The following is a 12,148-nucleotide window of genomic DNA, read 5'->3' on the forward strand; positions in this document are numbered from 1 at the left end:
TAATGACACCTTGGAGACCAAGTTTCGGTTTGATTCGTTTCATGGTTTGGCCACCAGGGGGCTAAACGTTAAAAGTGAAAATATGCAATATCTCCCTTAATAGTAGTCGGGAAATTTTGAAAAAAATATGGTAGGTACTTCTAGCAAAGGTGCATCATATATCCTCCGGGTTTTTGATTTGACCTCCTTTTCAAGGTCACAGAGGTCAAATGGTGTAAATTGGCCGTTAGGATGTAACGATGGCACGTTTCTAAACTGCAATGACTATTGTTACTAAATTTGGTACACATTTACCCCTTAGTCAGGTGATCTCAGGGACCGAAGTTTGGTCCAATATGATTCACCACTTGACCACCAGGGGGCAAAATCCAAAAACCTTAAAAATGTGATTATTCCTTAACTTCTTGCCCGATTGCCACCAATTTGATATCATGGGTACATCTAACCACCATACAGTATATGTCAAACAGGTTTTTAATTTGACCTTCTTGTCAAGGTCACAGAGGTCAAATGGCGTAAATTCGCCGTCAGGCCGTAACTATGGCACGTTTCTTAACTGCAATGACTATTGATCACAAATTAAGTACACATGTACCCCTTGGTCAGGTGATCTTAGGTACCGAAGTTTGGTGCGATCTGATTTGCCATTTGGCCTCCAGGGAGGGGGCCAAATCCTAAATTCTTCAAAATGCCATTATTCCTAGTAATGACTTGCCCGATTGGCACCAATTTTATATCATAGGTACATCTAATTCTAACAACCATTCAATGTGTCACCCGGGTGTTCTTTGATTTGACCTACTTTTCAAGGTCACAGAGGTCGAATGTACTGTAAATTGGCCATTTTGGGGAAATTGTAATTGCTTGGACCTACATCAAACCTAACACTACATGACACAATACCATGCTCTTTATCCATCTTTCCTCCACATGAGGTGAGCACAATGGCCCTGGCCATTTCATTTGGTAGCTCTACTAGGTCTTGGCATGAGAGTTAGAAATTTGGGGTGATCATCATAATCATTGTAATGCAGTATTGAAGAAACTGGACTCTTACTTTTTCTCTTCAGCCTCCTTGAAAAAGGTGTGGTGTCTTTGGTGAAAGCAAACCACTCGTTGAAATTGTGTAGATCATGTTTGAATTTGTGAGTTGAAGTAGTTCATATTTGTTTTAGATCTTTTCACTGGTGAAGTATTATGAACAAAGCCGACAACTGACTTGTCCTCTTCGGGTAAAGGTCTTTTTTGTTTGTTTGATGCCACATCCTTGTCTTTCATTTCCTTGTTGTTGGTCTCCATTTTGAATTCTGAGCTGGAAGTGGAAGAAAACATATTATATACATTTCTGAGAACACCTTATATACCGTACTACAGACTGATGATGTAATAATACAGAGTGAGGGCCTAAAATCTTTGGTACACGGAAGGAAATAAGTACAGTAGAGCTTGAAGCAGCATTGAGACACTTAATCTTACTGAAATGTAACAACAGGTTAGTTAGTAGAGTGTATTAAAGGTGAACTGAAGTCACAAAAATCTGCTGATCACCACACTTGTATAGTTATCTCTTACTTCTATGTAGCTGATGCCCTGATACCAAGGTTCCAAGCAGAAGCCAAGTCAGTTCCTGTACACACTTCGTGTTACTGAGAACACATTTGTTACAATGTGTCTTCTTTGACCAACTGATTGTGAACACAGTAGCCCCCACAAAAAGATAGTAATCAAGGCTGTTCGGAGACTTTGTTCTCCCTGCTGTAAATTCAACTATGAAGACGGGTGCAAATGTTGCTTGCCGTCATAAACCAGGAAAAAGCATCTGGCCGATTATCTAATTTCAATTATTTTCAGGGGGAAGAATCCTGGACCTCTCTCAGGTGAAAACAGATTGTGTCTTTAGTGCATGGCATAATGATCTCAGCATAATGTAGGGCTGAATTTGACCTCATTCAGCTCAAAATTCTTGATCTGCTGTTAACGGTGAGCCAATAAGTGTTATACTATGTTACTGTATACTAAAACATTTTTAGAGTTGGATAGTGTGTTGGATATTGAGAGTGAAGGTTTCAATCAGCATAGTCTTTTCTAGAATGTAATTAGCACGATTATGGATAATCCATGATTCCGATGGTGAATGAGTTTGTCTAAAGGTATGATCCTCCCATTTATGTAATCCATGATTCCGATGGTGAATGAGTTTGTCCAAAGATATGATCCTCCCATTTATGTAATCCATGATTCCGATGGTGAATGAGTTTGTCCAAAGATATGATCCTCCCGTTTATGTAATCCATGATTCCGATGATGAATGAGCGACTCCAAAAATATGAACCTCTTATTAGATGTTTTCCATTTGGATCGGTTGAATGTTCATTCAGAAGAAAATACACTAAAGATTTGTTTGTTACACAGTCCAATTAACAGTTCAAGCACATATATGTTAAAGTCCATAAGGTAACACAAACAGAGGTTGTTCTCCATGTCACCCTCCCCCCTCCCCCAAGTTTCATATTGACTTCCTCTACAAGATGCAGCACCAGTGATGAATTTGCTTTGCTGCAGGCGGAGACTATTTATTGCACTGGTTTAATTGTTTCTTTGTAGGGTATCTTTTGATTACATAACAAAGGAAATGTTTATTTTTAAAACTATAAAGTGAAAGTAATTTGTAGCAACATAGGAGAGGTAGAGTTGTGGGCTTTGTTTAATTCAGTTTAAAAAAAGATACATGTGCTTTATTATTATGCTGAAATTGATGAGATAAATACTTTTCTTTATTAGAAGTAACTTTGAAATTGCAATTTTCCAATAATGAGTGATATGAACCAAGCTGGACATAACTGATTTGGATAAGAAAATAATTATTCAAGCATGTTGTGTAATGCTTGTCACAAGTGAGAAATAAACGAAAAATACAATAGCTGTTATGGTACAGGGGTTGATTGGTTTCTTAGTAACCTCCAACTCTCTGCAACAACTCCAAGTGATCAAAACTTGAGTTGTTCTGTTTTTACTTGTCGGAAGGTTTGTCACAGCCAAAAAGCCCACGACTTAGGACATTAGTCATGTTAGTCAAAAGCTTCATTCATAGCTGTTTTATTTATTTGCGGAGTTTGCCATCAACCCCGAATGGTACATTTCTGTCCTAGAGCACATGTATCCTTTACCTGCTCCCATCCCTTTGCCCCCCCCCCATCCAGATCATGTCTTATGTCTCCTTTGCCCTCTCTCCTGCTGCTTGATTTCAACTATGAATATTTTATATGTATATGTTCTTCAAGGTTACCCTAAAAATTTCATTGTATTAGTCAATATATTACGAAAATTCGTTTTTTAATTTAATCTATATTCCAATTTATAATAAAGGTACAGCTACCGCAATCATTTTATGATCAGACCAAGTGGATTCTATTGTAGAAGTATGAAAATTGACCTGATTAGAAAATGCCATCAGGTATTCGTTCCACAATGGTTTGTTTAACTTCATCACTGAAGTCTGCAAGCACTGTATCTACAGCTTGGACAGTTATTTTTTCTGTTAATGTGTGATCAAAGACAAACTGGTTGTGCTTTGAAACTTCATGTTTTGTGCAATAAAAGTGTAATGCATTTTGATCAGGATCATCTTTGGAAAACATTCTTGATTTTAATACAGTTTGGTCATCTTCAGTGTGTTTGCCCTCTCTCAATCGATTAAGCAGTTCTGCGAAATTCATGTCATCTCTTTGGCGCATAATTTCAGTGAGTTCAAACATTTCAAAATGACAGTCATTTTCCATGCCTTCATCACTGCATGTATGATCAGATTCAGAATGTTCACTATGATTTTCATTGTTGAAATCAAACTGTTCACCACTCCAGAGATTAGTTGCCAACTCCTTATAATCAACAATTTCACCTTTGACTGGATCTGCAAAAATCCACTTATCCATCACAGGCTGAAGTTGGTACAAATCTCCAAAAGCAATAATGTGAACTCCACCAAATGGATCTTTTGTATTACCTTTCAATTCTTGTAATCTGAGAGACAGGAATTGGAACATTTTTCGACCAACCATACTTATTTCATCAATGATGAGAACAGATAAATGTCTGTAATAGGTAATATATTTTTCACTTAAATTGTGTGGAAGTTTTGTGTATTTCAACCCTTGGTTAGGCAATATATGAAAAGCAGTGTGTAATGTTGTACCATGAATATTGTATGCAGCTGTTCCAGTTGGAGCTGTTAAAAGAATGCGACAGTCTTCTGGATCATCACCAGCATCAGTACATAAGCACCGCAATAAACTTTGGTGAATAGCTTTGATAGTGACACTCTTGCCTACACCAGCACCACCTGTGACAAACAAATGTAGATTTTTTGATGATGTTTTCATGTGCTTTAATACATATTTGAAAATGGTACGTTGTTTTTCATTTAGATTTCTGACCAGCTGGTGATATTCATCGTCAGGTATTCTACCTGGAAGTTTCTCAAAATTATGCGATTCTTTTTGAGGATGTAATCCGATATCTACACCAATGTCATAAGTTCTCATTTGTTCACTGTTGGCAGGATTGAAGAAAGCCATGTCCTTAGCATCATGAATGGTTTGATTGGCATCTTCAGCTTCAGTGTGCATATTATCTGGTGCAATGTCACCATATGATTCAGCTTCAGCTCTCTTAGCGGCTTCATCAATGATGTCAGCCATATGTTCATATTGTTTTCTTTTAGCATCTATAGTTGCTTCCTTTGCCATGTAATGAGCATAATGTGTGGTATGGCCTCCTAGCAAATCAGTTGTTTCGTTTCTCCAGGGCAAGAATAGCAGAAGTCGTTCTCGATAACAGTTTTCTGGGTCAGTATTTTTATTGTATCTAACATACCTAATTACCCTTGGGTTTTTCTTAAGTTTGTAGATTACACCAGATTTTGTAGTGAAATCAAATATATCACCAGTTTCAGTCTGCGGAAATGTATCCCTTTCAGCCTCAATTATACTAAGATCCACATCATCTAAATTGTCTTCAAAAGGATCATAATTTTGTTTCGGATATGTGACATTGAGTTTTGATGCATAATCTGCCAAACACCAATTGTTCAACTGTTTTGGTCTAGTGCTGTATCTTGTTATGATATTACCTACTTTGATATCTGTTGAATTGGGAGGAAGCTTTTCTAATTCAGTATTACTTTTAATCAAAAAAGTTCGATCCTCAGGTGGTGCTGTTAGGAGAAATATTACATCACGAGTTGCTTTGGTAAGAGGTAATTGCATGACTAGATATGCACTCTCTTGAGCTGATATTTCACAGGCATTTAGGAACTTATTTCCAATTTGTCTGACTTGCTGACGTAAATTGCTATTTTCATTTCTTGCTTCTTTACAAGCATTGTGTAATAAATTACTCATACCACGAGCTGATTTGCTAACATATGACACAATGTATGTTGCACACGCAAACGCATCTAAAACAAACTGAATGTCATGATTGGCTTTATAAGCATTCACCAATAATTTCATGTAGGCATTTACTCGAATTTCAGATGGTTTTCGTTTCAAGAATATTTTAGGCCCATTAACTGATGTCCTTAGAGCAGAATAATATTCTTCTTCAGATAACTCTAACTGATTAAGAAATTCATGAAATGATATGTCTGAACCATCTCCCATAGAGTCTAATTTATTTGTAATTCTCGTGTAATTTAGTTTGTGTTTGTCAATGTCTTCTGGCTCTATTTCAAATGAATACAAGATTTTAGTAGCAGGCATTGGAGGCAGAGGAAAATTGAAACGGCAAATTGCTTTTCCATTTTTACGACAAGTTTTACTATGTTTGTGTATTTGCAACTCAATAAAGGTTGCATCAGATTCATCACAAAATGTCAATGAACAGCTTACATATTGGTCTATGAATTGGATAAGCTCTTCATCAGAGTTTTTATTGAGCTGTGGAGCACCATCAATCAACATGAGCATATGAATGTGAGGACTTCCCCGTTGTTGAAATTCAACTCGATAGAAAAAATCAGCCACTTTGCCAATAGGGTGATGTGGACTAATCAAGACTGTATGTAGAAATGTATGGATTCGATGATCGAAAAATCTTACACACGTAACAGGGTCAGCTTTAATTAAGTCACTTTTTTTGGTCCAGCTAAATTCAAGAATTTCTTCATCTGAATAGTTTTTGTTATCTAACAAATTTCCTAAAGTGCGCAGAAGATCAGTCCATCTCGTTTCAGCAGCAGACAGTGATATAAACCATGTTGGCAATCCCAATTGTCTTATCATCGCAAAAAGATCTTTTTTTCTTGCTTCAAAATATGGTGGAGAACTTCTTATTGTTCTGAAGATCCGATATCCTTCATCCAGTCTAGCTATTTCACTAATGATGGAAGCATCGAGTAAGTCCTTTGCACAATATGTTTTACCTTGTGTCTTACATCTTCGCATAGCGAGTTGAACTTTATCAGATATTTGTTTGATTTGCAACTTTTTCATTTTGTAGAAAAGATTTGGTACAGATGTTGCAACTCGTCTATCTGCTGCTCTTAGTTCCCATTTGCATATGTCACTATAATGAACAGGGACCTTACGCTGTTTATTATCTGGACGTCGCTGTCCAATGAATATTGATGGAAAGCAAAGGTATTCAGAATCTTCATCCTGGAAAAGGCCAAGTGGCCTCTGATTTTCACCTGGTGCAAATGAGTATAAGTATAAGTGTTTGATATTTCAGGTTCATCTAATAATGTATCCAAATTGCCTGAATTATCATCTTGGTCTTCCTCAAAATGATCATCATCTTTATATTTTTCAGCCTCTTCAAATTTTTTTACAAGGGTATCAACATCTTTCTCATTGTAATCACTTCTACACTCATTGTTGTCATTGACAGTTTCATTCTCTTCAACTTCTGGTGGAAAACTTTGAAGCCATTCATTATTCACTGTCAAATTTGCTGTTTTATACAATTCACTGTTTTTCATTAAATAATGCAAAGCACTGATGATTACAGCAGGACGTACATTTTGTGTAGTAACAGCGTGGGTGTAGGATAATTTTCTCTTTAACTTGATTGGAATTGTGCAAGTTTTATCAATTGTTCTCGGAAGTGAATTGACTGTAGTTTGCACGTCTGTCGGCACATTTACTACTGATCCTTTCAAAGACAATTGTGATCCTCTTGGTAACTGTCGTATTTGCATAAATGGTATTCTCAAAGCTATTAGTCTCTCTTCAAGCTGATGTAAATCTACTAATTCTGTTGGTCGAGAAGGAAATTTCATTCCATTTACAACAGCTAATTTAGGAACTTTACCAGATTTAAGGGAGTTCAAACATGTATCACAGAGCCATTGTTTACCATTCACAGATGATTTTTCTGTCAAAGCGCTTTTAACAAATTCAGAGCCAAAATTTTTGGGCCATGATTCTGAAGATTTTACAGAATGTTTGAACCAAGTTTGGTGGCAACAGGTGCATACATAGATTGGACCATCACATGTTAATGCATTAAATATGGCAATATTTGCATCTAAATTGCATCCATACTTCTTTTTTGTATACGAGTTATAAGATGGTGTTGTAAGTGGAATTTCATTTTGATTGATATCTAATCTTTCATGACACGATTCACTCGATTTATTATCAAGCCGCTTTAACTTTTTTCTTAAGTTTTCAATGTTACAAAATGTATCATCTTGACGTAATTTCCTTTTTCTTGACGTATCGTTTACATTCTCGATACTCAGTTTTTGAGGATCAAGTCTTCCCTTTATCTTTGCTTGCTTGTCAGCATTTTTTTCTTTACAACGCTTCTCCTCATTTTGTCTTGCTCTCAGTTTGGAAAGTTTCTCATTTATTTTTAGCTGTTCATGTTTACTCTTATCCTTTCTTGCTCTTTGTTTGGAAAGTTTCTCATTTGTTTTAAGCTGTTCATGTTTACTTTCATTCTCTCTTGCTCTTTGTTTGGAAAGTTTCTCATTTGTTTTAAGTTGTTCGTGTTTACTCTTATCCTTTCTTGCTCTTTGTTTGGAAAGTTTCTCATTTGTTTTAAGCTGTTTTTGTTTACTTTCATTCTCTCTTGCTCTTTGTTTGGAAAGTTTCTCATTTGTTTTAAGTTGTTCGTGTTTACTCTTATCCTTTCTTGCTCTTTGTTTGGAAAGTCTGTCATTTGTTTTAAGCTGTTCATGTTTATTTTCATTTTGTCTTGCTTTGCATTTTGACAATTTGTCAAAATGCTTCATTCGCTGATGCTCATATTTACTTGGTTCACGTCTTTTTTCTTGCATACACAGTTTGAAATATTCATGTTTTTTTGCTTTTTTAGATTGATCAACTAAATACTTTTCAACCAATTCCCCTGATTTACGTGTATCACTACTTTGAGCATTGATAGCTGAATCCTGTTCATCTTCTTTAGCATCTGACTGAACATCATCACTATTGAGATGGTTGATGGAACTGTGTCTTTTTAGACCAAGCTTTAAAGCCCTGGATGTAACTTTCTCAACCTTGTAAAAAGTTACCTCAAATACAGATTGATTGACATTTGAAGCATAATGTCTTAAATACATATCTAACTTGGACTCATTTGAGAATGTGAGCAAAACTGAAAAACCATTTGGAGAAGGACAACCTGATCTATCTCTACTGTGCGCATCAAACATATAATATCGATTATCAACATGCAATACAGCAAATGCCTGTGATCCAATGATTACAATAACTACATGACATGAAGCCATCTTTGCAAGAAATTCTCTCATAGATATAGCAGATGAATTTTCATTTTACACCAAGCAGATATTCTGTGACACCCCAACCGGCTTTATTTTGAAATTTTCGCTCATCATTGAATGATATGGTGGAAGCTGATCAACAGCTAAGTAACGTAAAATTGGTACTGCCATTTTAATTTGTTTATACCACGAGTCACCTTCATCCAAAATGTCATCAAGGTCTTGTGATTGCCAATGAGCAGGTGAAATTATAAGTGAGTACATTAAAGCTGTAGCGGCATTGGTCACACATTGTCTGCCAATTGACGCTTCTGAATATTTTGAATTGCCCTGATGGAATGAGCCTTGTGTGACTTTATCAATATACGCAGGAATACCAGAAGCAGAGAAAACTTGATCAACTGGACCTGGATTTGTTTCAATATCATTACTTTGTTGTAAAATCTGCGAAGAATAAAGTTGAAAACCAATAGCTAGAATAAGATCTATAGAAGCCAAACAGGCTATTCTGCACTGGCTTTGTCTGTCATGATAGTTTTCCATTATTCTTTCGAACCACTTTTCATCTTTTAAGTTCTGTTCAGCAACTGAGAGCTTATCATCAAACTCCCTTAGCATAACATCAAACTCAAACAAGACATGATGCAATTCAAAGATTGACTGCAGTTTCAGCATGTATGCAGACACAAACCAAATGGAAGAGAACAACCAAATAGTCTTGTGATTTATCTCTCCGTCATCTGAAGTCCAATGAATATCTGTCAAATCAAGAAAATGATACTTAGTACTTGAACAATTTGCATGATAACAGTGAACTGAACTTGGTGGCTGACTCTTTATTCTTGCTTTTAATGCATACAATCCAATTGAAGAGCGGTACTGAACAATGTCTATTCCCATATTTTTTATTTGCACAATGAAACGTAAACTTGTGAGATTATGAAATGTTTTAATATACAGAAACTATTTCACAGAAATTGTACTTGGGAACAGTGCCCGGAGGCGATGAATTTTGTGAGGATAAATTGGATTGCCCAGAGGCAATAGATACTGCAAATATATATATATATATATATTATTGGATTGCCCGGAGGCAATAGATTTTGTGAGGTTTATTGGATTGCCCGGAGGCAATAGATTTTGCGAGGTTTATTGGATTGCCCGGAGGCAATAGATTTTGTGAGGTTTATTGGATTGCCCGGAGGCAATAGATTTTGCGAGGTTTATTGGATTGCCCGGAGGCAATAGATTTTGTTAGGTTTATTGGATTGCCCGGAGGCAATAGATTTTGCGAGGTTTATTGGATTGCCCGGAGGCAATAGATTTTGAGAGGTTTATTGGATTGCACGGAGGCAATAGATCTTGGATTGCCTGGTTTCAATCAACCTTTTTCCAATAGGTGCGACCCTGATGGGGAGGCAAATTCAATACTACAACAGCCACCAAATTCAGCGAAGACAATGGGTATCAGCACCTAGTATCTGAAAATAGAAGAAAAAAATTATGAATGATTCATCATTCATCAGTCATTACTTTATATCTTGATACAAACAGCTGTACAATCACTATGCCTACATGTAGATCTTTTTTTTTAGAATTTTAAAATAAATAACAAAGTAGACAGCAGACACCACTCCCTAGTTTACATTCTTCAACTTGTCTCCAGAATCACAACCTTGCCTCAACATGCACAACCTGTCTCAGAGTCACAACCTCATCTCTTTATGGACAACCCGTCTCTCCGAGTCACGAACTCGTCTCTACATGTCTTGGACTCACAACCATGTCTATAAATGTCCAACACAGGCCCACTGGATGGATTTATAGTGGATACACTCTGCGCTCATCCAGGAAAATACATACTAATTTAAAATTACTATTAGGCCCATGTCATTTATGGTACGCATAGGTTACTCGAAAGCGAAGACAAAATATAATAATTGAAATAAATCCAAGGGGAGACATACCCTAGTAGGCCTAGCTGTAGCACAGCATCAGAACAAATCAAATGTCTGTCAGTGAGTGAAGGCTACCGAATTCCTTACAAACTACCAACCATTCATCACACCGTGCATGATAAAGCCCTATGGACAATGGCCCATGCCTTTCACCATGTTACTGACGATGTTGCCTTACACTGCTACACAAAGCTTTGACTGCTACAGTTACTCATTTAGGAGTTAGGCCTAGGCCTACATCTGATTCAGACATCTGACATGAACACGTGCTATGGTTGATGATGGAGGCCGCCATTTTGTATCCGAAGCAGTGATTTGAGAGCAGTTCATTCCGCACCATTTCTTATCGTATTGTTACTTCCAAAGACCTGATACATGCATATTAAATAACACAAATGTTTAATGAACCACTGGCACTTGATTATTAAACGCATATTTGCATATTTAACGAAATCTAAACGTTTTTCCAACCAGCATCACAGAAACATGACAGACTTACCTTAAACTTCGTTGTTTTATTGTTATTGACAAAAGCGACCCGTCATTGTAGAAGGGAATTCTGTTGACGTCATTAGTGGGAAATTCCTTCTAATCAGCGCTAATTTAGACAATAAAACAGCGATTTTAGATTAAAACGCCCAATTAGAAAGCAATAACGTCTACCATTGTGCTGTTTACTACCAACAACACCTTGTGCTTGCTTACATTAAAAAATCTGAGCCATATTGGGCGAAATCATCGTCTAAAACTTCGCGAATCGAGAGCTCATATGCCCAGACCGAGCATAAACCCTGAATGAGCATAGTAATAGTAGTTCCCTGCGAATTTTGAAAACCACTTGGCTTCTTGCCAATTACATAACATGTGATAATACCACTTAAACGTGGTCGAAATTTGAAATCCTTTGGTGATAATTATATGCAAATCTTTGTCTTTCAGGGGAAATAAGCTCTTGTTTGTCCAATGAATAATTCATGAGAAATTGCACTATTTCAACTTAACGCTCCAATTGCCGTAGTATGCTTATTTTTAGGCGCATCGCTCCAATTTTTTGTGTCAACGTACCCTTACTCCAGATGTACACACACGCCAATTTAAGGGCCTCTAGCTCTTCTCAATTCAAAATGTGCACCACGTGTTTAACGGACGGATGGATGGATGGATGGATGGATGGATGGATGGACAGACGGACGCCACTGAACAACTTATTTGACAAGCTCGGCTGACTTAGTCAGCTGAGCTAAAAATCAATGGACCCGGGAGGGATAACATAAAGAAAGTGTATAGAAAGATGATACATAAATAGGCATAAATCTTTTGATATGTATATATATAATGAATATTCACAGTAAAGACATATCACTGTGTAACTATATATAGCTAGCTTGTTCTTATATTATACCTAAATACATAATATATATTGACTCGAAAACAGACAAATCATACGGCTTGAAAG

The sequence above is a fragment of the Lineus longissimus genome, chromosome 17, assembly GCF_910592395.1.
Source record: "Lineus longissimus chromosome 17, tnLinLong1.2, whole genome shotgun sequence".
Classification (NCBI taxonomy): domain Eukaryota; kingdom Metazoa; phylum Nemertea; class Pilidiophora; order Heteronemertea; family Lineidae; genus Lineus; species Lineus longissimus.